This window comes from Chiloscyllium plagiosum, unplaced genomic scaffold (genome assembly GCF_004010195.1).
Source record: "Chiloscyllium plagiosum isolate BGI_BamShark_2017 unplaced genomic scaffold, ASM401019v2 scaf_693, whole genome shotgun sequence".
Classification (NCBI taxonomy): Eukaryota; Metazoa; Chordata; class Chondrichthyes; order Orectolobiformes; family Hemiscylliidae; genus Chiloscyllium; species Chiloscyllium plagiosum.
This window is the reverse complement of record NW_025214796.1, coordinates 24,183-29,814: the sequence shown is the minus strand read 5'-3', so window position 1 is coordinate 29,814 and position 5,632 is coordinate 24,183.

Sequence of the window (5,632 nt, the reverse complement as noted above, 5' to 3'; positions counted from 1 at the left end):
AAGGTCAGGTGAATTGGCCATTCTAAATTGCCCATAGTGTTAGGTGCTTAGGTTCTGGGTGGGTTTCTCTTCAGAGGGTCGGTGTGGACTTGTTGGGCCAAAGGGCCTGTTTCCACACTGTAGGGAATCTAATCTAATCTAACCCCAAGGTGCAACATCAGATCGCTTGAAGAGAATCCGCTGAACGTGAATTGGCCGCTGTCTTGATCACAGCACAACCAGCGTTTTGGTGCAGATGGTGAATGGTGCCACAGTTGGGTGTGGCACGGTAACTCACAGCACCAGGGACCTGGGTTTGATTTCAGCCTCGGCCGACTGTCTGTGAGGAGTTTGCACATTCTCCCCCGTGTCTGCGTGGGTTTGCTCTGGTTTCCTCCCACTGTCCAAAGATGTGCAGGTCAGGGTGGATTGGCCGTGGGAAATTGCCCAGTGTTCAGGGATGTGTAGGTTATGTGCATTAAGTCAGGAGTAAATATAGGATAGGGGAATGGGTCTGGGTGCATTACTCTTCAGAGGGTCAGTGTGGACTTGTTGGGCCGAAGGGCCTGTCTCCACACTGTAGGGAATCTAATTCATAAATGCAAAGCACTTGCTTTACTCTGTGTGTGTCTGAATTCCCAGCCTCAGGTTTGTTCACTGTCAATCCGCCCCATGAAGAGTATCCACCAGGAACACTCCTGCACCACAGGGATTCTGGAACACATCTCAAGGAAGTGCTATCTCGCAAGAGGCAAAAATGTGGGCAAAATTGGATTGTTCTCTTTGAGGAGGAAGTGAGGTCTGCAGATGCTGGAGATCAGAGCTGAAAATGTGTTGCTGGAAAAGCGCAGCAGGTCAGGCAGCATCCAGGGAACAGGAGAATCGACGTTTCGGGCATAAGCCCTTCTTCAGGAATTGTCAGTCAGAGCAACATGTCTCAGGCCTGGTAAACACTGCCATCAACTGGTGGAGGTGCACATTGACAGAAAAGGAGCAGGGAAGGCACTGGGGAAAGTAAGCACTTCCAAGTGTTCAGGTCCAGAGGTGGGTGCAGGGTCATTCAAAACATCCAGGAGGGGACTGGATTGCAGCAAGACCCCCAGCAGCAGCAGAGGGGGGGGGGGGGGGAAGGGAATGGGGGAAGCTGTGAGCTGGCGACTGTGAGAGACCTTTGCAGAGTCTGGGACAGATTCTCATTGGAAAAGAGAGAGCCTTGTTGGAAATTGGAAGAGAGAGATAAAGAAATTCCTCAGGCCAATGTAACCCATATGGTCATTCCACACACACACATATACTGCAAATAGCTCCTTGTTTATCCTTGATTTCACCTTCCTGATTTCCAATAACCTTTGCCAGTCGAATTAACAGCGCCCTTGCTTCAAGATCTTTGGACTGGTCCACGTGTTCAAACCTCATGTTGCAGCATAATTACCTGAAAATACTGGCTAAAGGTAAATCGCTCATCCAGGCTAGACTCAGTGGGAAGGATGAACCCCAATAAATGGCTTAGCGGGAAGGAGTGGATACATATAGATTTCAATACTCACAATGAAGCTTTTCTTTTGATATTGTTGGCCAGTCTTCAGAGACAGGTCAGTATGAAATGAATCTTACATGTCTTCAGTTTGGATTTCTGGATTTAGTTGTTCTGAAGGAGGATTCCTTTCTGTACATTGGATGGAGCAGCTTATCCAAATATTCGGAAGAGCTGGTGAAAGGATCTATGCCGTTTGACAGCAGCGCTGTACCCCAAACCCTCCTTCCAAACCTTTCCCTGTTATAGGTACTCCTGCAGCAGTGCAGCCACACTGGCTCCCCCCGCACCCCCCCCACCCCCCCAACCCCGCACCTACAGCAGATCCCACTTACCCACTGATGAAGGGCCTATGCTCGATTCTCCTGCTCCTCGGATGATGCCTGACCGGCTGTGCTTTTCCAGCACCGCACTCTCTACTCCCACCTCCCAACTGTTACACTGCCAGCTCCACACTCTCCATGCTACGGCATTCCCTGCAGCCACCTCTCCCCGGAATTACATTTCTTTTAAATTTCAAAAATATACTTTATTCATTTAAAAAAAAAACCTCTCTGTATGTACACGTGGTCAACAGTGCTCTTTGTTTCTGCATAGTGAGCAAATCAAGGGAAGGGAACAAAGATTGGAGTTTGACTCTACCCAAACAAACCGAAGACATCTCTTACATAGATAAGATTTGAGGCATTGGGAGGATCTGATAACTGGACAGATTCCCATTTCCCTTCTGCTGGAAGCCCTCAGTCAATGGTTTATCCCCCTGCCCTTTGGCAGCAGCTGCCCCAAGCTTCAGTGCGTCCCTCAGCACCTAGTCCCGAACCTCAGGACGTCCCAGTCTGCAACACTGAGTCAGGGGTCAACTCCTTGCTCTGGAAGACCAACACGTTTCGGGCAGACCAGAGAGCGCCTCTCACTGAGCTGATGGTCCTCCAGGCGCAGTCGATGTTTATGTGCGTTCCGGGGAACAAGCCGTAGAGCACGGAGTCACAGAGCTGCTCGGGACCCACCCCAACACAAACCAATACACCTCCCTCCAGACTCCCTTTACAAATGCACCTTCCAGAGGGAGGTGTGTGACAGTCTCTACCGCCCCCTCATGGCTGCTTTGAGGGCAGTGTGCGGTGGTGCAGACTGACCGGGTGTACATGAAGGATCTGACGGACAGTGCCCTTCTCACCACCAGCCAAGCCATGTCTTGATTCTTGGTGGAAAGTTCTGGCGATGAAGCATTCTGCCGAATGACTTTGACAGTCTGCTCAGGGAGCTACGCGACAGGATCCACCCTCTCCTTATCTCGGAGGGTCTCGGGGACACTACGTGTTGACCACTTCCTGATGGGGACTTATGGTCAAAGGTGATTTTCTTTGCAAATTTCTCCACGAGGGACAGGAGAGATATGGAATGGTCCAACTACTCAGAGTGTTGTGCAGCTGCGAGGCCAGTCCCAAGCATCCCGACCCTGGGGAGAGGTCAAACCTCAGTATGTAGTGACACTTGGTGTTTGTGTACCAAGTGTCTATGTACAGATTGATGCAGCTAAACACAAAGGTGGCTATCAGGGTGAGGGCAGCGTTGAGTACATTCTTTCCTGCCCGTTATCCTTTGAATGTGGAGTTCCTGCAGACACGGTGAAGTGGAAGGTGGTTTGGGTGACTGCAACAGCACAGTTTTCGGAGAATGGGCTAGACCTCCACCACGTACAACAACGACAGAGAGCGAGTGCTTCACATCTCTCACATGGGGACATGGGGTGGTGGAGCGGCACAGTGGTTAGTGCTGTTGCCTCACAGCGCCAGAGACCCGGGTTCAATTCCCACCTCAGGCAACTGACTGTGTGGAGTTTGCACATTCTCCCCGTGTCTGCGTGGGTTTCCTCCGGGTGCTCCGGTTTCCTCCCACACTCCAAAGATATGCAGGGCAGGTGAATTGGCCACACCAAATTGCCCATCGTGTTAGGTGAGTTAGTCAGGGGTAAATATGGGGTAGAGGAATGGGTGTGGGTGGGTTACCCTTCAGAGGGTCGGTGTGGACTTGTTGGGCCGAAAGGCCTGTTTTCATACCGTAGGGAATCTAATTTAAGATTACAGAAGAAAGGTCATCCTAAAGAAAACTATTGTGGAAAATCGTGCTGTAGAAAAATTACGATAGAAAATCGTGCTATAAAAACTGCCCTGTACAAGATTGCCCTATAGACAATCAGGCTGTCGATGATTGCACTATAGAAAATCATGTTATGGAAAATTGCGCTATGGAGAACCGTGTTTTTTAAAATCGTGATGCAGAAGATTATGTTATAGAAAATCACACTGTGCAAGATTATGTTACAGAAAAATGCACTGTGGGAGATACTGTTATAGAAAACACACTGCGGAAAATTATGTTATAGAAAATCGCACTGTGGAAGATTATGCTATAGAAAATTGCACAGTGGAAGGTTATGTTATACAAAATGACGCTGTAGAAGATTATGTTATACGAAATCGTGCTGTGGGAGCTGTTGTTATAGAAAATTACACTGTCAAAGGTTGCTGCAAAAAATTGCATTACAGAAAATCATGCTGTCGTGGATCGTGTTACAGATAATTGTGCGACAGAAATTACAATACAAGATTGCCCTATAGACAATCAGGCTGTCGATGATTGCACTATGGAAAACTGTGTTATGGAAAATCACTCTGTAGAAAACTGTGTTATGGAAAATCACTCTGTAGAAGATTGTGCTGCACAAAACCATTGTAGAAAATCATGTTATAGAAAATTGCGCTATGGAGAACCGTGTTTTGTAAAATCGCGTTGCAGAAGATTATGTTATAGAAAATCACACTGTGCAAGATTATGTTACAGAAAAATGCACTGTGGAAGATACTGTTATAGAAAACACACTGCGGAAAATTATGTTATAGAAAATCGCACTGTGTAAGATTATGCTATAGAAAATTGCACAGTGGAAGGTTATGTTATACAAAATGACGCTGTAGAAGATTATGTTATAGAAAAACGCACGAGGATGATTATGTTATAGAAAATCGCACTGTGGAAGATTATGCTGTAGAAAATTTCACTGTGGAAGGTTATGTTATACAAAATCGCGCTGTAGAAGATTATGTTATACGAAATTGTGCTGTGGGAGCTGTTGTTATAGAAAATTACACTGTCAAAGGTTGCTGCAAAAAATTGCGTTACAGAAAATCATGCTGACGTGGATCGTGTTACAGATAATTGTGCGACAGAAATTACAATGTGAAATCGTGCTGTAGAAAATTGCACCAGAAAAGGATGCTGTAGAAGATTGAGCTATCGAAAACCGTATTGTAAAATGTCGTGCTGTAGAAGATCACTCTAGAAGATCGTGTTACAGAAAATTGTGCGATAGAAGTTCACTCAGTAAGAGGCAGTGCTATAGAAAATTGTGCTACAGAAAATCATTTTACAAAGTCACGCAGCAGAAGATCACTATGTAGAGGGTCTCCATAGAAAATCACATTGTAGATGATTGCTACAGAAAATCCTGTGATAGAAATGAGGGAGTCCTACAACATAAAATAATGATAGGAAATGGTGCTGCAGAAGCCAGTGCGATAGATAAGCGTGTTACGGAAAATCACTTTCGAAAGTCACGCTGTAGAAGAGTGTTAGAGAAAATTGTGCTGCAGAAAATCACACTGTAGAAAATCGTGTAATAGAAAGTGTGCTGTAGAAGATCGTGCTATACAAGTTTTACATTTACAGAGCATCGAGACTTGAAATGTTTGATTGCTCTCCCTCCCTGGATGCTGACTGAGTCACTGTGATCTCGGGCATTTGTTGTTTTCAGAGCAAAGTCTATTCTCAGTATGAAAAGCAGGGCAGGGTGCAAACCCAGTCCCCCAGTGCCAGAGACTTTGGAGACTGGTTTTGCTCATGTGCAGATATTGAAGGCATCAGCACATCCAAAGTGCAATCAGATAGACTCATCCTGTAACAATTCCGATTATCGCAAAAATATACTTTATTCATGCAAGATATGTGCACACACAGTTCATGAAGCTATTCAGATCGATACTCCCCTTACCAAAAGAGCAGAAGACAAACTCCCCCCCACACACACAGACACTGACCCCCATCCAACTCCCCCTCACA